A 20,431-nucleotide genomic window follows, 5' to 3' on the forward strand; every position below is an offset into this window, starting at 1 on the left:
TTTTATTCACCATAAGAACGTGTTGTAGAGCATAATAAGAATTTGAAAGGTAGAATGTCTGCCCTTATTAGTGCTATAGGCTACCTGGTAGGAAAAGACCATCAGAAAGCCAGCAGTTGGGGGTCAAAATTGGGGGACAGTCAGCCTAGAATTGGGGACAATCCCAGGAGGAGGTGACCTGTTTCTACAATTGAGGGAAAATAGAAGGTGGCCAGGAGTCTGCATAATGTCCATATAAACAGTGGTGGAATTAGAGGAGAGGGAGCCAGGGACCCTCCCATCCATGCATGTAGCCTGGCCTGGACCCTCCCGTCCATGCAGGTAGACTGGCCTGGACCCTCCCATCCATCCATGTGGACTGGAGAGGTAGGAAGATTTGGCTTCTAGGGGGCAATACAAGGACTTCAGTGCTGAAGAGATGGGATGAGAGAGTTAGGAGAGAAGGTAGGGGTATCAGAGGGGCAGTGGCTGCAGCGTCAGAAGGGGATTCGTAAGAATAAAGTATCTATAAAACACCACAAAGAAATCCATTACTTTGCACAGTAACAAAAAACCTACAGACAGGAAGCAGGCTGGGCACCAAGCTTTTGTTTATAATGTCACTTCCTCTCATGAGATGGTTTCCTGACTGACTGCTGGCCCTCAGGCCTCTTGACAAGCCTGATTCGTCTTCCCACAACCAGGTCAGAGCTGATGGTTTTCTCTGAAGCTCTCCTCCAGTATAATTCCCATTCTTTTCCCTGTCTCTAAACTTACTGTCTGAGCACATCCATCTTCCTGTTCCTAGTGATAACCCGTTCTGTGACTGACTTCCCGCAACGGTATGTATTTCAGACCCCTCAAAGGCAAAGGCCTTCAACTGTTTTCTCATGCAGCGTCTAGCAGGTGAAATTAGGAAATCCTTTTCAATAAATATTTTTGGACTGGAACCCTAAAGGAAAATGAAACATAAAACTAAATTCTACAAAAGAACTGCGGAAAAATAATTCAGACATAGATGATGAAGTTCAGGGACAATAAAGTGTGGTTCGAGATTTGTACCTCAGCTGGCATCTTATCTGTTGTCCTCAAAAATAAACAAAAGTGCCAGGATCCCAGAAATTAATTTGCTGTCAGTATAGAATTAATGGGAACTGGGCCTTTCACTCAGCATTAACCCTGAATTGCACTTACTTACATCATGTGTGAGAAATGTAGGATGTGCTTGCTATGGCAGGCATGTAAAGGCCAAAGAATACCTTGTTGGAAGGGTCAATTCTCCCCTTCTACCGTGTTTGTCCTGGAGACGGAGCCTAGGTCATCAGGATTGGCTGGAGGTGACTTTATCATTTGAGTCATTTCACTGGCCATGCATTTACTGTTTCTTAAAAATAAATGGTAGTTTATTCTGAAGCCAATAAATGAACGACCATGTTCCAGGAACACAGACTTCAGTTTCCCCGAAGACCAGGGTTCCAATGTGGAAGCAGTCTCATGGGGTTTTTATGGTAATAGACTAAGAAAGTTATAAATCAAGACATCTTAAAAATACATTGGTGAAAATGTCAGGGAGATGGCTTATCTCTAGAAGGGGGAATCTCAATGTTTGTATGTAGTAACAATAACAAGGGAGACATGAATTTTAAAGAGAGCAAGGAGGGGTGTATGGGAGGTTTAGAAGAGGAAAGGGAAAGGAGGAATTTATTAACTAGCAAGGGCATATCCTCCACCAATGGGAAGGATGAGAATGCTACCAGCATTTACTTTTAAAACAGTGCCCTCCCATGAGATTATATTACCCAAAACTTAGTATACTAAAATAGGACCCAGAATATGTGAGTTCCTGGTGGAGAAATCTTGTGTGGATTTGAACAATGAACTCAACTTTTCTTGGTCATTTATGTATAACATATAGTACTGCTTCATACACGTCTGTTCATAGATAAGCTCTGCTCTGGTTTGCATGGTTTGGTATCCAACAGAAGGTGCTCAAAGCTGAGTCCCTGGTGAGAAGATAATGGGAGGTCACATGAGGGGTCACATGACCTTTAAAAAGTGTGGCCAAGTGTAGAAGCCTTAAGAGGGATTAGCATTCTTACAATGAGGTTTTCACACCATGTGATCAACACACACACACACACCCCTCCCTCTGTTATCATATCATCTGCCATGGTGTGAGGCAGCCAGACAACCTCTTGTTGAACTGAGTCTATGGTGTTCAGCATCTTCTCTAATACTGTGAGCTAAATAGACCTATGAGAGCCCCTCTTGTAGCTTATAATTATGTTTGCCACCAGAGAGGGGTGTCTTATGCGAGGACTATACTTCTGGGTGTCTTCCACTCCTGAATCTATGGACCATCATGACCCATGCTCTCCTCAACTGAATGAGAGCAAAAAAACGTGTTGGTCAAGGCCAAGGTTACCAAGAAGGATTCCTCCTCTAACCTTTGGTTCCTCAAACTAGATACACAGGACTTCAAGGCTGCACCTTGAAGCGTCACCACAGAGGGAAGAGGGCTGTCTTCCTGAATCACCATGTGGAATTGAGCCACAGCTCTACCAAAGACCCAGAAATGAATGAGTCAGTGGGCAATAAATCAAGTTTAATTATATTTAATCATTTAAATGTAAAAGCTTTGCGAGGGCAGCCATCATACTTTCCAAATTTTTTTTAAAAATTTTTTTTTCATCTTTTGTAGCAAAAAAAAAAAAAAAAAAAAAAAAAGGTCAGGACATTCTAGAAAATTAATTTGCTTAGTATCTAGCCAAAACGGCAGTGCTGTCATCTATATTGGCAAGGACACGGAATGAGTGTGTCAGAAAGGGAGACCTCACTTCTTTTGTGCCTGACACACAAATCTCCACAATTTTCAAAAGTGTCGCACATTTTCCTATTTAATCACATCTTATAATCCAAATTTACAGTAAGACAACCTTTCGTTGTTTGCTTTCATAAACTCACCAATACAAATCAATGTTTTTTTTTTGTTTTTTTTCTAGCAGTGCGCCTGAGGTACCCTCGAGCAAGGAGAAGTTGAGACCAATATAAATGGCTCCATGGGATGGAAAGACCATGCTGAGGTATCCCTCCCCCCCCCAAGCAATGTTATGTTACAACATATACAAGAGAGAGAACGAGGTCTGGATTCAAAGTTTTATCATCATAGACTTTTGCAGGAATTTGGTTTCTAAAAGACTGCACTAAAAACTTTCTTGAATATGGAATCCTGTGTCTTACATTTGTGTTTTGCCCGTGACTAGGGTGTCACACATAATGTATTTCATTCCCGTCCTGGCCCTGTTCTAAAGCATGGAAAGGCCCACCCCGCTGTCCATCAGCAATGGTACAAGAACTCACTCGTCTCATCCTGAAGTAGCTCACTGGAAACTTGACCAAGAGAAGTAACTCTTACACTCAATGCCAGTGGGCAAGCAGCCACCACAGCTATAGTTACCACTGCCCTATTAAACCTAATGTGAGGCCCACCCCTGTCCATTGCAATCCTTCAGAAGATCGGCTAACCTTTTCTGTGGGCGCTGTTCCCTTTCAAAGGTAAATCTATGAGCACAAAATATAGAAGACATTCATGCAAACAACACAGAGACCAATGGCAACCTTGTCAACCGTGAGCAGTAGCACACGAGCTGACACCGAGGGATGTGTTTCATTTATTTAGTACTTTGTGTGGTGACGTGTATGCGTGCAAGCCACGCTAGTTCCTATCACATCCCTCACATGGTGGGAGTTACCTGACGTCGTAGTGATGAAGGAACTAAAGGTGAACACGATTAAACTACCTGTGCGATATCCCACAAGGGATCAGACCTTAAATCAGGTTTCCTGGCCTGTTCCTTCCCAAGGTATCCACACACGGTAAACTCAAGTTAGAAACATCCAGAAGAGAAGGGAAAATCAACGGCTTTGTTCAAATCATCTCGGCTGTCACTCCGAGAAACTGCTTAGTGGGAAGAGGCTCCGTGCAAAGACAGCATAGGACTATGCGCAAAGAAGCCTCTTATTAAGAAAATGGGCATCTCCATCTCTGAGACAAAGGAACAGAATGACAGAATAATGCTCACAAATAATAGTTCCCCAGTGCACAGATTACACAGCCCAGGGGGGCCATGGGGCTCAGGGCAGGGCTGTCTATGGAGACGGTGCGAGTGTATAATGACGGGGTTAAAATCGCTTTGTGTAAAAAGTTCTGCATGTGTGTACAGGCATCACCATAGCTGCTGATTTCAGCCCAGCTCCGAGTGCCAGAACTGATTACCAAGTTTGTTATTTCTAGTATTTTGGCTCTCAAACTGAGTCCCGCTTAGACAGGCCATTTCTTCATACTTGGGTTTGAATGGCTAGCCCAGCTTTGTATGAAAAGTCCCTGATTTTCACCTTAACCTGCATTTCTCCAAAGACAAAGGAAATTCTGTGATAAATGGGAAGCAGCCTTGATAAAAAAAAAATGCCCACGAGAAAAATCACATGCAGGTTAGATTTTAGGAGACAATTCCTGTCGCTAGAAAGCTGATGAGGGGCCATAACCACCATCGAGGATGATAGTAAAAATCTCCTCTGAACAGCTTAGAGCAAGGAGGAGGAGTACCCTGCACAGAACATTCTAGGGAATCTCTAGGTGTGCCATTTCATTCTTATCTGTGAGAGTCTGCTTGTTTGGCTCAAGTTTTCTGGTTGGTTTAGTTGTCTAATCTTTGTGGAGACTTAACTATATAGCAAAGCAATAGATAAAGTCCACAGAGTTGACCTAATGGAAATCTTCAAATCCATGGCTCTTCTCTCGGATTCAGAATTGTGAAGTGAGATTCCAAAGACTATTTTTCATTTTTCCTCTCACATGCACAAGGGTGTGGTGAATGTGTGGGTATGTGTGCATATTCATATTTTCTTGGGCATATGTGTGAGGTGTGTGTGTATACCTGCGTGCGTGCACATGCACGCAGAACTAAGGTTAACATTAGGGGTCTCCTTTGATGGCTCACCATAAGATATTCTCTCTTGCCAGGTGATGGTGGTGCATGCCTTTGATCCCAGTGCTCAGGAGGCAGTGGAAGGTAGATCTCTGTGAGCTAGAGACCAGCCTGATCTACAAAGTGAGTTCCAGGACAGGCTCCGAAGATACACAGAGAAACCCTGTCTTGAAAAACCAGAGGGAGAGAGAGAGAGAGAGAGAGAGCTATTCTCTCTCATATGTTGAAATTAAAATGAAAAACCATGACCTGAATGTGGAATGCTAATGAGGACTATTGGGGTTGGGAAGGGGATGGAGGGATAATAGATTAAAGAAGTCTAGATTTGATTCATGCATGCTGCATTCTGTTATTAAAATTGCACCTTGCACATCATTACTATGTAAAACTAGTAAGTGTGAATTGTGTGTATTTGGGTGTATGTGCTCTGAGCATGTGTGCAGAGGCCAGAGGTCTATCACTCTCCACTTTGTAACAGAGTATCTCCCTGAAACTGTAGTTCACCGAAAGGCTGGACTGACTGCCCATCCTGCAAGATCCTTGGAGCTGCTTATCTCCAGCCCCAGGATCTGTCAGTGATGGTGTTGCACATGCATGCCACAGCACCCTGCTTGTATGTAAATGCTGGGGATCTGAACTCAGATCCTCACACTTGCACAGCCAGAAATTTACCAACTGACCTTTCTATTCAGCCCATGTGTGAGTCCTTAGGTAGTTGTTTTACACTGGAAACATATAAGCAACATAACTTGCTTGGATCTCAAAAAAAACAAAAAACAAAAAACAAAAAATGTTTACTTATAAGGAAACCTTGAACCTGAAAGAAACAAATATGAGCCACAGGAACGGACAGCATCCTAGAGCATCCATCCCCCCCCCCCCCCGACCAATGAACCCATGAAGGACATTTAGACTTCAAGCTTCTTGAGCTGTCAGAGCCTGTGTTTCATAGAAATCCTGGTACCCAACAAACAATACTCAAAATAAACAAAACATACAAGGCAAAACCTGGAAGATGGTTGCAAAGTAACTGTATATTGTTTACATGTTAAAAATAACAATGTGTGCATCAAACAGATATTGTTGCTATTAACTATACTGGTTGGTTTTACCCTTTTCACGAAGCTACTAGAAAAACTTAAAAGTTACTCCAGGCCAGAATTAGTGTGGCTCTAGCAGACAAGCACTGTTCTGGCCACTGTACATGGTAGTCTCCAAATCCTGCCCATGTAGGTGAGCACACTACATGTGAAGCCTGTCTTACCAGTAAGAAAGCCAGGAGCCCCTAAAGTCAAGTCATGCGATATGCTCATTGTTAACGGGCAGATTTGGACCAGTGTCTTGAGTTTATATCTCACTTCCTTACCCCTTTTCAGCCCCTGTCTGTGACAACCCTGTCCATCTGACTGACAGCCACCTCAGCACACTCATGCCTTCTGCATGGTTGCCTTTACATCTTCACCCACTTATAACGGCAGCCGCCATCATGCATTTTATTGAATTAAGTTAAACTCAGGGTGAGTGGATAAAATAAGGCTGCAAAAGTATGTTTGCATCTGGTAAAGGAACTTGCATAATCTCAATGTCAAGTTTAAGAAAGATAGATAATGAAAATGGGCATGACTCCTTATCTTGGCATTTACAATTGATCTAAGAAACTATTCTGTTTTTAAGAAAGGGGCTCGTAAGGAGCACAAACAGAGCAGACTAATATAAAGTAGACCACAAAGTGTCCAAGCAGACAGACAGGTCAACAAACCGTCTTGAATAAGGTTTAATATGCGAACAGAATAAGGGATATTAAACATTGTACATCATTAATTTTTTTATAGTTCAACATGCTTAGAGATGCAATAATTTCATGTAGGCATCATATCTACATATATTTCATAACTGTTTAGTAGGTATTGTACACATGTTTCTCAAGTCCGTTTTATTAAACTTTATCTGTCACCAAAAATGTCTTACATTTAAATATCAACTTGTCTAGCAAGGAGCAAAACTTTGGCTCTGTCCAAAGAAAGAGAACCAAATTCTCTAGGCTACATTTCTCTTGGGTTGAAGGTATTTGTCATATTGTCTTTTGTTGTTATTGTCCTAAGACCAAACTTATTTAAGTGTCCCCAAAATTGGTCAAGTGATGGCTGGGAAACATGGTACAGTCTATTTAAAAGCGAGTAAGGCCATGAACAAGGACCCACCTCCACATCCCTGAATGCAGGACGCCTTTTCTCACTTTGGCCCCACTAAAGAAAGTCACTGCTGTAGGAGTGGCAATGGGGAGGGAGAGGACACGGTTTTATAAGGGGACAAGCCAAGAAGAGATGCTCCCAAGAGCTATAGAATGAGCAGTGAGTAAGCCGCTGTCCATCTGAAAACAGAAACTCAGAACACGCTGTCCGAGACATGAGAGACAGAGTGGAACTTCAGAGCTATGCAATCATGAGAAAATACGATGAGTCTCCTCCCAAGACACCTGCAGCCGTTTGGAAACTTCAGATGAGCCTGGTTTGCAGGGCTTATCTAGCTGGGCTTTTGGGCGAGATAACCCAGACACACACGGTGTATATAGACTGCCAGTCTGAGTCTGTCCCGCTGTCTCAGTCACACTTAACTCTTCCAATTAGCTATCCATTTTAGGACACCTCATAGGAAAAAAAGACGGTTCAAGACTATTTAAACAAAATATATATTTTAACCCATTTAGGAAAAAAAATACACTTTCTCATTTACATCAGAGTCAAGAAATGATCCTTGAACTGGTACCAGCCACCAAAAGTTACTCAGAGCCCCATAGTGACACATCAAAGAGAGTAGACTAGGGAATTAACTGCCCTGACTTCTGTGGACTGTCTAACAACTTCTTTAGCCAGCGTGTAGGAGTGTCACCATCCAGGAATGCAAAGGAGAGGATGTTAGAGGGAGCACCGAAATGGGATGCAGCTGACTATCTGGACTTACTGTCTTGTCTAGTAAAATTAGCATGCAATTGGTTCCAAGAAACCCCATCATTTGCCAGCATTCTAAAGGGCCCTTTCCTTCCTAAACATGCATTCTGAATTGTGACAGCTAAAAACGCCTTGTTTCTCTAAATCCTTCCACTCAGCAAACATGTAATAAAATGTCATACATAACTTTGTTTAAAGAACCAGACAGTATGTTATACGCAACCCATCAAACCTGTCTCCCTCCCAAGTGAACAAGCCAAAGCAGAACAGACGTTCCAGCCCCTTCATCAGTTAGGAGCCCAGTTTTTGCCTGTTTGACCTGTGTGGTTTTCTCTCTTCTTTATTAATTAAATTTGTCCACTATTATACATCCTGACCATAGTTCCCCCTCCCTCCTCTCCTCTCATCCCTTCTCCCCACCCCCACCCCCAATGCACTCATCCTCTGTTCCTGTTCAGAAAGGGGCAGGTCTCCCATGGGTGTCAACAAAGCAAGGCATATCAAGTTGAGGTAGGATTAAGCTCCTCCCCTTGTATTAAGGCTGGGAAAGGTAACCCGAGGAATAGGTTCCTGAAAGCCAGCCAAACCATTAGGAACAGGCTCTGATTCCCCTGTTAGGACTTCCACCAGTAGGTCAAGCTACACAACTGTCACACATATGTAGGGGACCTTGGTTGGTCCCAGCTGTTGGTCTAATGTCTGTGAGCTCCTATGAGTCCAGGTTAGTTGTTTCTGTGAGTTCCCGCATGATGACCTTGAGCCCTACTGGCTCCTACAATTCTTTCTCCCTCTCTTCAACAGGATTCCCCAAGCTCCACCCAGGGCTTGGCTGTGGATCTCTGCACCTGCTTCCATCAATCACTGGATGAAGGTACCCTGATGACAATGGGGGGGAGGGGTAATTACCAATCTGATTACAGGTGATGGCCAGTTCAGCCCTGAGCCTTTGGACATTTCATATTCATCAAAGAAAAAAAATGCACAAGATGACGTCTCAATTCTGAACAACTATGCCCCAAATACAAGAGCACCCACATGTGTATAAGGAAAACTACGAAAGCTTAAATCACACTTTGAACCTTACAAAGTAATAGTGGGAAACAACTCCAATACCCTACTTTCACCAATGGACAGGTCTTCCAGACAGAAAACAAACAGAGAAATAAGGGAACTAACAGATGTTTTGACACAAATGTTCCGAACAAACACCTACAGAACACTTTCCTTTTTTAAGCTGTTATTTTTTATTTTGGGGGGTTCATATATGAGTACTATATTTATATCATTTCTATCACTCCCTCTCCAATCCTCCTTGTGTTCCCCATTTACTCTCAAATTCATGCTTTTTCCTGTATAATTATTGTTACTACATCATATATACAACCTATGGGGTCCATTTAGTGCTGCTTATATGTGTATGATTTTAGGGCATATCACTTGGGATTGTATAACCTATCATGGGGCACATCCTTGAAGAAAATTGATTCTCCTGCTCTCTGCAGCCATTGATTGTCTACAGCTCTGCACCTAGGGGTAGGGCCTCCCCTTGAAAGTAAATTTTAAAATCATTCACGTTTACAGTTGGATTCTGGTAATGTACTAAACTATTAAATAAATGGCAACATGATTCTTAAAATGGATACCATTCACAGAAGAATAAAATGTCATTTTCAAACTAAAATTAAAATTTTTTATTATATATATATATATATATATATATATATATATATATATTTCACTATTATTTTACATCCAGGCTGCAGCCTCCTCCCCATCCTCTCCTCCCAGTTTCTCCCTTCACTCATTCCCCAATTCCTCCTCGCTCATCCCCCAATTCCCTTCTCTTTCATCTATTAGTATCAATAACACATGGTATATCAAATTGTATTAAGACTAAATACACCACCCCCCATGTATTACGGCTGGGCAAGGTGACCCAGTATGCGTAGTAGAGTCCCAGAAGCCAGTACAAGGGTCATAGACAGCCTCTGTGGCTGCTGTTAGGAGTCCCATAAGAGGTCCTAGCTACATAACTGTAACATATATGTAAAGTGCCTAGGCGAATATTTCTCAGGCTCTCTAGTTGTTGGTTCAGTCTCTGTGAGCCCCTATGAGCCCAGATCAATTGATTGTGTGAGCCTTCCCATTGTGTCCTTGACCCCTCTGGCTCCTACACAATTAAAGACATTTTTAAACAAATTTTAAAAGCAATGTGTACTAAAGTAAAATCACCCCTATTTTTAAACGAAAAATTATTAGAAAGAAAACTATCTATAGTTCCTATAGCAAAATCAAAACACTCCTTACTGAACAATCAACATGAAAATTATCCTTGTTGTGACTGGAACAGTCAAATCTCATTAAATTTTAATTCCTTATTTTAAAAAACCTAGTACTTAGGAAGTAAGTATAACAAGATTTATTTTCCATTGCTTGGAAAGAAGAAATGAGATTTCTAGCTAAGCACAAATCAGTCCTTCTGATAACAAGAAGATAACATTTGGACACACAGAAGAGATGCCTAGAATGAGAGGTTCATATAGTACTCTGCCTCCTTATCCAGATTCAAATTTATAAATCACTATTGTGCCATACTTTTGTTCTATTAACAGAACCATCGATTGTCTCATGAACTCATGCTTGTTTACATATACTCATATATTCCTCATCTCAGTTTCACCCCTTGGAGACCAGGCACTCTTGCTAAAATCTTCTTTCTTAGGTTTAAAATACATCCTCCAAACCTCTCTCTCTCTCTCTCTCTCTCTCTCTCTCTCTCCATCTCTCCTTTCCTCCCTGTCTCCTTATTCTCTCTGTCTCTTTCTCTGTCTCCCCTCTCTCTTTCTCTCTCTGTCTCCATCTCCCTCCCTCTCTCTCTCTCTCCCTCCCTGCCTGTCTCCCTCCCTCTCTCTGTCTGTGTCTCCCTCCCTCTCTCTGTCTCTCTCCCGTCTCCCTCCCTCTCTGTCTCTCTCCTGTCTCCCTCTCTCTGTCTCTCTCCTGTCTCCCTCCCTCTCTCTCCCTCCCTTCCTGTTTCCCTCCCTCTCTCTGTCTGTCTCTGTCTTCCTCTCTTTCCCTTCCTCTCTCTGTCTCTCTCCTGTCTCCCTCCCTCTCTCTCCCTCCCTTCCTGTCTCCCTCCCTCTCTCTGTCTGTCTCTGTCTTCCTCTCCCTCCCTCTCTCTCCCTTCCTCTCTCTGTCTCTCTCCTGTCTCCCTCCCTCTCTTTCCCTTCCTCTCTCTGTCTCTCTCCTGTCTCCCTCCTTCTCTCTCTCCCCCCCCCCATGGAACCCTCACATCACTGTAGTTTGACAGATTGACAGATGACTGTACTACCAGAGCGTCAACTTGAACATTGCATCCTCTTGCCACGTTGGAGTCCTTTACTTCCCACTGAGGTTCTTCTGTCCTGGAAGAGGATATGCCTTTTCTGCAGCTGTATTTGAGGTAAGCTTTTCATTTCTTATGTTCTGCTCACACCTAGATATGGGTCTTGGTTATGGATACTTTTTCCTGTTTCTGCTCGCATATCACAAGCTTCTGAATCCAATGCCTGGCGTCTGTCAACATTTTTAGGAACTATCTGGCAGTTACATTCTCCGAACACTGAGCATTTCTGTTCTCTGCCCTGGTTAAAAGGAACTGTACTTTCACACACTGCGCTTACATGTATCCTCACAGGCATCATGTGATCAACTCCCAAGCTTCCTTCTGGATCACTTCTACAGACATATTCTTCAGTTAAACAATCTTTGTGTTCCGTCCATTCCACGTTAGCCCGTCTTTTTACCCCCCGCTATCATTGTTATGCTATTTTATTTCCTAAGGCTGCATTAATTCTGTCTTCCAGTCCCTCTGACTTCTTAAACATATTGCATATATATATATCTGTCATCATCCATGCCAAAACGCATGAAGTCCCTGCGGTTTAAAATACACACTACACGCTGTCTCTACACACCCTCATTGGACTTCTGTCTCACTCCTGGTGTTTTGTGCAGGGCATTGCATGTTTGCTCTATGATTTCTGACTATGACATGTGTTCTTTGAAATGTTTTCAGTGGGAAATCCTTCAGAATCAACACGAAATTCCACTCCCCAATACTAGCTCTCTCCTGTCCTAGGGTTCTGTCTTCCCAGGTCCACACTGAAGGGCACTGGCTGTGCTTTTTGTAGAGCGCACTGATAACCTCCATCCTTGAAGCAGGCACACACTAGGTTAGCTCATGGTCCGCATGTACCAAACATGCCATCTTTTCCTCTATTCTCAGCCAAAGATGCATTCGGTGGTTACTATTCCTTCCTGGTTTATTTCCCATTCATTCTGAGGTCACCCGAGAGCGAGGCTCATGGGGCTTCTGACATATGTAAAGCTAGTCTCCTGTTCTGTGTGCAGAATGGAATCTGGACACTGTCAGGTCTGATGAATATTAGTAGGCTCTCGTGCCTCCCAGGGTTCTTGCTTTGGGGTTCTTTTGTCCTTTACAATGGTGTAATCTTTTTTTGCCAGCTTAGTGAAACATTGTGGAAGACAGCTTTCAACATGTTATCCAGTACTTACAGTTGTTTTCAATAGCACTTAACATTTGTAATACCAACAAAGGAAATTGATAATAAACACTTCTAGACTTCAAGAAGCCTCAATTCAAATTTTTTCCATTATATTGAAGGATAGATTTAATTTTTGTTATATATTTATACTTGTATATTTCGTGTGTGTGTGTGCACACACTCACGCGTGCATAAAAACTTGGAGCAAAGGGGAATTATGAAAACATTTTACCATTGGGGAACAACCTAGTAATGACAAAAATGCCAAATAAAAGGCTAAATATTGAAGCTGTTACATGCGAATGAATAAAATGAGCTTAATTTTGGTCCATAGTTAAACCTTTTTACTTTCAGGTTATATTTCCTCTCTTATATATTTTCAGGATATGAAATAAGGAATTGCTGCTCTTAAAATGTTTCCCAGTTAACCCAAGCCAAGACATCATAAAACACTACAAGAAATGCTATTCTTATGATATATTGCACCAATGCAGGGTCCAAGCAATCTGGGATTAGAGAAACCAAAGAAATTTAGCTGTCACGGTATATAAAGAAATAGTTGGTTAAGCCAATTCGCTGTGAACTCTTTAGGTACAGGCCTGTCTTAGACCTGCCACCATCTCCGCGCACAGTGTCACCAGACGTACTGTGACAGATGTGCTCTCCTTTCAATGACTACAGAGACTATCTGAGGCAACCCCAAATAACACTGACGCCAAGACATCAAGATCTTGATGAAAACAAGCAACAACAATCTTTCTTCCTTCTTGTTTTTCCTGGATTCTGGGTTTTTAATGAAAAAACAAAAAAAAAAAAGTAAAGCTTAGTTTATTCGGCATAAGAAAACAAAATACAAGAGATGGGACAGAAAGGGACCCCTTGGAATCCCCTTGCTAATTGAAATAGCATGTATAATCACCGTCTCCACCCTTAGCAGAGAATGCTATTTAAATGAATCTACGTGATGTATGCTGAAATCCACCAGCGGGTGAGCCGCAAGGCCCAGTGGTGTAGATCTTCCGCAAGGCCTACTCACAATGCCCAGCATTTCTTGCTAGTTTAGGTTTACAAACAGAATAGAATAATTTACCATATGCGAGGGCTAATTTATGCACCAAGTTGGCTAGACTACCGTGTCCAGTTGGTCAGTCTGCTCTTGATGTATCTGTGAAAGTGGTTTTAGAGGGAATTTACATTTTAAAAAGACATTGAGCAAGACAGAGCTCACGTCATTGGGTGGGTGGGACTTGAACCATCCACTGAAAACTTTAAGAGTAAAAGACTCGGGTTTCTTCTAAGGAACAATTCTTCCTCAAGTTTACACCACAAAGTCTGCCTGTTTTAACCTGTCAGCCTGGCCCGCAGATTTTGGACTTGCCGATGCCACAGCTGCCTAAGACAATCCCTCAGAACCCTTGGATGAAATGAGATGACTCAGTGAGTCAGGTGCTTTGCATACAAGCTTAAGGACCTGAGTTCAAATCCCCAGGACCCGTGTAAAGTTGGACATGACACAGTAGTGCCAGTCTGTAACCTTAGTGCTCCTGGGAGGACGTGAGAAGCTGAAATGGCCCCCTGGAAGCTCACATGACAGCTAGCCTGGAGCATGCAGGGGAGAATGAAGACAGACCTTGGCCTCAAACAGAGCAGAAATACCCAGACTTGTCCTCTGAGTTCCACATGCATGCTGTAACACATTGGAGATAACTAGACAGACAGATACATAAATCCTGTTAGTCTTGGTTTTTTTTTTTCTATAGGACCTTCGCTGATCCATCAAGTGGTTTCAGATTTTTAACAGAAGCAAAAGAGAGCTGAGTATAATAAAGAATACTGCATATTGAGAGAAAAGATGAAGGATGAAGCTCCTGAACTCAGAATCATGCAGGATTTTGCCTGGGTAGAAAAGACATATTTGAGGTTGTTTACCTATCCACCAAGATGGGGAGATATGGAGTATCTAATCCAATGATTAAGCTGCTGGAATTTAGCCAGATGCCATGCTGAGAGGATACAGGGAAACTGGGAGGTGGCTGGAACTGTGCTCATCAAATGGGTCTTTAACAAGACTTCGTTACACACAACATCATCAATGGGTTCGCCAAAACCTAACCTTGCATTCTGTGTATCTTGGCCTCCCTGCCACCTACTTCTTATCTACAGGTCTTTTTGTTGTTGTTGTTTTGTTTTTGAGACAGGGTTTCTCTGTGTAGCCCTGGCTGTCCTGAAACTCATTCTGTAGACCAGGCTGGCCTTGAACTCACAGAGGTCTACCTGCCTCTGCCTCCCGAGGGCTGAGATCAAAGTCGTGCACCACCATCACTTGGCTTCATGTCTACAAGTCTTTAAGCATCTATGACGTCATTCAGAAAAAGTCTCATTCTTGTTCCACAGAGCACTGTCTCTCCTCCTAGATTGCGTGTGTGTGTGTGTGTGTGTGTGTGTGTGTGTGTGTGCATGCTCGCTTGCTTGCTTCACCTTTCCATCACATTGAGGTAGTTAGGAAAGGTCTGGAAGCCAGAGACAACAGATTGAAACATAGAGAATCTGTGTGCGGTGGGAGCCGAGAGATGGAACCATCTAAGGGGCAAAATTAGTGAGAAGACAAAGTTTGAGACTCTCACTTCAAGGTTGTTGGTTCAAGTGAGCAAAGGACTAATCTGGATGCAAACACACGTGAATAACACATACAGGGTGCTCATCACTCAGAGAACACACTCAAACAGGCTTCTACTCTGACACCAATCCCTCAGGGGAGAGGGGCACATAGATACCAAGGCTAATTGCTTCTCACAGGTGGGAGAGCTTTGTTCAGGGCAGGGCTGGAATATCAACCTAGATTTCTGAATGCAAGCATCATGATCCCTCCTCTCGGTTCAATAAAATCTCAGTCTGCACAGAAGCCCAAGGAACCTATATGCAGACATTGGTATCAATCTATCGGTGTGACATATGAGCATAAACGGTCTATTTAAGGTGATCTATGACTCCGTTCCATGAGCTGTAAATGGAAATAATAAGAGCACTTGCTTTACAGATCATATAAAACATGTAAAGTGCTGAGCAAAATGCCTGGCACATAGCAAACATGTGGTGTGAGCCACCATTATCTCAATGATTAAATTAGATGGCTCTGTCATCAATTTAGCCATTTCCTGCTCAGTAAGTTTTAGAAAATTAGAGAAAACTCGGATGAAGCCCGGATGGTAGTATTAATGGGGGGCAGAGCACATTTTGTCTTCGCTCTACATCAGGTATCGGAAATCAGGTATCAGAAAATTACAGCCCAGGCTGACCCCCTCAGTTTTTAAATAAAGTTTTATTGGGGAACGTCCATGGTCATTTGTTTACATGTTACAGGTGGTTAACTAGGTGCTACAGTGGCAGAATGGATCATTTGTGATAAAGATTCATACTCGAAAAGCCTATATTTAGTATCCAGTAGTTTACAGAAACTCTGATGACTTCTGTTTTAAATAAACAAGCTGCTAAGCCTCTACAGTGAGCTAAAAGGAATTAATAAGCAGAAAGTGTACAGGACCCATCTATGACTGGAGACAGCCACAGTGCTGTTTGACCCGGGGAATATTTCAGAGAGTTTACATGACATAAAACTTCACTGGTCCAATTCTTTGGTTCACTTATGGAACTGCCTTTTATTTTCAGAGGCCTCTGCAAAGTTATGAAAAAGGAAACGATAATTTTCTCAGTGCTTGCTTTTAAATACTTTTAATCTATCATGTTTTTGTGTAATGTATGTGTGTATGGGGTTGTGTATGGGGGTTGTGTATGGGGGCTGTGCATGGGGTGGGTGGGGTGAATGGGTGGTGTATGGGGTATGTGTGTATGGGGTATTTGTGTATGGGGGGTGCATGCATGGGAATGCAAATCAATATCATAATAAAGTAAGTTTTCTCTTTTCACCTTTATGTGGGCCAAGACATGGGACTTAGGTTGCCCGGCTGTGACAGCAAGTGCTTCTAATCTCTGAGCCATCTCACTGTTTCTCAGTTCTCTGCTTTTAAGTAGCTTGCAGAAAGGGGTGATGGTCAGCTTAGTGCCTGTGACTGAGAGAGCTGTTGTTACCATCTTAGTAGACCTAAGAAGAATTAGCAGCAGGAGCAGCTCAGTGACAACTCTGGATCCTAGACATAGCCCTCTGTACGTTTAGGAATTCCCTGATGACCCCCGCCAATAAAAATGGCTGATAGCTGTCTTTATTTACATCCCAGGTTTGGTGCCATCCACTTCATACTCACCTAGCCCATCCCATCCCAACCCACCCCATCCCTTCTCATCCCATCCCATTCCATCCCATACCCTCTGGTGACCCTGCTGTGACTGGACTATGAATGTGAGAGTAAACGGAAAATCCAGCTGCATTCCCTAGTTTGTTTACAACTCGGGAGAGATTAATGCAGACGCCCCTCTGAGTGCAGGTAGAATGTGATGGCTCTACTGGCATCTAGTCAGCAGCTCAATGCAGCCTTTCTACCCTGCTTCCTCCTCCTAAAATGCAGCCAGGTACCTAGATCACACAGTAGTGAGGGTTAAGGAGATGATCATGGGACTGCCATCATCAGCATCTACTTATTCATGGAGACCATGGGCCACACTTAATCGGTTACCAACATTCTACCTCCTCATACTATAGCTTTCGTTAGTCAGGACAAATAAATCGTAAAAATATTAAGACAGATCTTACAACTAAGTACCAGTTGTCTACAATGTACCAGGTACCATACTAGCACAGCATGTAGCTCACAAGTTAATGATGTCTTGGGGTCCAGAGAAATGAATGCTCAAGGTGAGATACACTGTCACAAAGACAGTGTCAAAGACGGATCCAGATGTTTGCAGGGAGACAGGAGTCAGAACTGTCATAGGTAAGGTAGCATTTAAAGGGTTTGGAAAACAAAGGTAGGGACTCACTGGGAAAGGAGTGGTATGCAGAAAGGCACATGCATACACCGCAGATTGGACCCCAGAACGCAGCTCAAGCAAGAACAGAGATGAAGGGACAAGACGAACTGGGACTACACCAACATACTAAGGATTGGTTTTGCAGTCAGCTGTCCAGAATGTCTCCATGCTCTTACCCGCAAAAAGTGTAATTCCTTTCAACGAAACAGCTTCCTGTTGTAACATTTCTTTAATTAAGCCAGATCTGCTTTCCAGAGTGAGGGAGAGGACAATTTCCAGTCAACCCCAGGTGCCACCACCAAACCAACCTTGCTTTCGATTGACTGTGTAGTGGTGGTGACCTTTGACCTTATTGCCCAGATGCAGAGCACAACACAGGGAGAAATGGAACAGGGACGCTGCCTCTGAACAGTGACCAATGTGGTCACCATCGAAGCCACAAACTGGAAGGACCCCTCTGAAGGCAGAGGCGCTGAAGCCAACGGAGAGCTTGGAAAGTCTAACCAGCAGAGACTGGAAATGAGTAGGTATCAAGAGGAAAGCCAAGCGAGTAGTGCCATGCCAGCAACAAAATGGTCTCCGTGGGAAGATCCGATGTGTGTGTTGTGTGCAGTGAGAGCTCACTCAGTCGCGACATCTAGAACCGCAGAAGCGTTAATGGCTCATAGTGGAATCAGGCAGAATGCAAGTCAGGTGCGGCTGTCTCTCTGACCTGCTGGCTGTGGGAGGGGTCTTCTGCTAAGAGCTGAGAAGTCAGCTGACTCCACATTTTCTGTGGTTGGCATGGTTGACTCTAGTACTCAGATCTCTAATGCTCAGATCTCTAGCGCTCAGACCTCTAGTACTCTAGTGCTCAGATTGCTAGTACTTCATAAAAGGGTGGGGAAAATGGGTGGGTACTCCTCACTAAGTGGCAGTTTAGGTGGATCCAAGATCCCTGGCTAATCAAGTCAGTCAGTGAGCTCCAAGTTCATTGAGAGACCCTATATCCAAAAGTAATTATATCCAAAATTAATGAATGAGTTAGTTAAATGATTAATAAATAAAATGGAGAGCAACTGAGAAAGGCACCCAACATTTTCCTCTGCCCTGCACACATGTACATGCACCTACACACACACACACACACACACACACACACACACACACACACACACAGAAGATGCCCAAGGAGAGTGAGACTCCCACCATCAGTCCAGAGGCTTGCTTGAAAGAGGAAATGCTCCATCTACTGACACGGAACCAGTCTGCTCACCCAGAGTGAGGAGAAACACAGCGTGGGAACAGGATCACATGACCACAGTGAGAGCTCAGATCAGCTGCCCATGCCAACCTTGGCTTACTAATCCATAGGAACAGTGCAAACAGGCTAACCGTAGACCATTGGACAGGGAAGAAAGCAAGAAAATACACAGTGGATGATCACGGCAGAAAAAGTGAAAGGGGATGGAAGAGCACTTTAGATTTCTTCATTTTCATGGGAGACACGGGAGAGAGCTGTGAAGGAAAAGGAGCACCATGAGTTTGGATTCTCCCTGCTTTTCTGGCTTTGTTCCTCACACACTGTATAAGCAGAGAAAGGTAAGTCAGATTGTTACTGCAAAGAACCCCATCACTCATTCAAGTTGTTAGAACACTGAGTACTGGACACAATGTTGCAAACGCTTCCTTACAATCTGGACACAATATTGCAAACGCTTCCTTACAGTCTGGACACAATGTTGCAAACGCTTCCTTACAGTCTGGGCACAATGTTGCAAAGGCTTCATTACAGTCTGTCTGCAGAGCTTCCTTGGGCCCAGCTACTGCCTGCACCCAGGCAGCCCTGCCTCTACCCCTCAGCACCAGCTTAAATCCCAGCTCCACTTCTATCACTCTTTATAGTTGGACCAGTGTATAAGAAGAGAGAAGTGACGTAAGAGTTCTAGAGCAGCAAGCTATAAAAGTCAGGATTTCAGGGGGGAAAAAAAGAACAACAAACAAACAACAACAAAACTTCAGTAAAACAGCAGGTTTTAAAAAAATGAAAATACACTTGCCAAAATGAAAATAGGCAGGTAGAATTAATAATCGAATTGGCAGTACTAAAGATCTAGTATCTGTCATGTCATGTGTAAGAGAGTCCTGGATATAGTGAAAGGAAAGCAAAATAGGAGGTAATATCAAAGACACGGATGATATTTGTGGGAATCCGATGTCTTCAGAAAGGCAGTGAGGGGCTGGAAGTTGGCTCAGTGGATGTGGTGCCTGAAGACAGAAGCCAGACCCCTCCCTGGTAGTTCTGTGAAAGCCAGGTGGGTGTGGCAGCCGGGTCTGTAATCCCTGCCATCAGGAGGTAGAGAAGGAGAACCCCATGGCAAGCTGGATGGAGGTTGAAGTGAAAGCCTCTCCTTCAGCTGAGAAAGACACCTGATGTCAGTCCCAGGCTTCCTTCCACATGTATGCACGTGAGCCCCAAAACACATATCCTGCACACACATGAGCACGTGTCACCACAAACTCATACACATTTCAGGAAAGATAAAAAGGGGGAAGGAAGAAAAGCAGCTAAAGCCAGTAACGGCAGTGTCATGCCCCGTGACCCTAGGTGTCCAAGGAGCTGATGCAAGAGATGTATAAGTCTGAAGTCAGCCTAGGAAATAGACTGAGACCAAGTCTCAAAGAAAAAGTTCATAATACAGACATGCAACCAAAGAGGACAACGACAGAAGGGAGAGAAGAAAACAAAACAACCCAGAGTTGAATAAAGATGATGAAAAGCTAATTGAAAAGCCCACTAAATGTTAAAAAGCCTGTTAACGACTTGCAATATTAAACAAAGTAACAACCAGAACATGGAGACATGAGAGAGGAGTTTCCTTGCTCAGAAGATAAATCACACCTTCCTAGCCCAGGAGACAAAGAAATGACTCAGGTTGACACAGGAACATCTCCTCTGCTGAAATGAAGTCTTGAATGCAGTGGTCAGTGTCTTCAAAGTCCTAAGGGGTAAGAATTTGAACCTAGAATTTTACAGCCAGTCAAATAACTACTCAATGCAAAAGCAATT

General features: G+C 43.2%; 1 protein-coding gene across 2 annotated transcripts in view; it reads right to left on the minus strand.

Annotated features, from left to right (window-relative positions):
- Positions 1–20,431, minus strand: part of Esr1 (estrogen receptor 1) — a 313,180-nt gene that overhangs the window by 75,187 nt on the left and 217,562 nt on the right. The gene's annotated exons all lie outside the window — the stretch shown is intronic.

Source organism: Phodopus roborovskii, unplaced genomic scaffold, assembly GCF_943737965.1.
Source record: "Phodopus roborovskii unplaced genomic scaffold, PHOROB, whole genome shotgun sequence".
Classification (NCBI taxonomy): domain Eukaryota; kingdom Metazoa; phylum Chordata; class Mammalia; order Rodentia; family Cricetidae; genus Phodopus; species Phodopus roborovskii.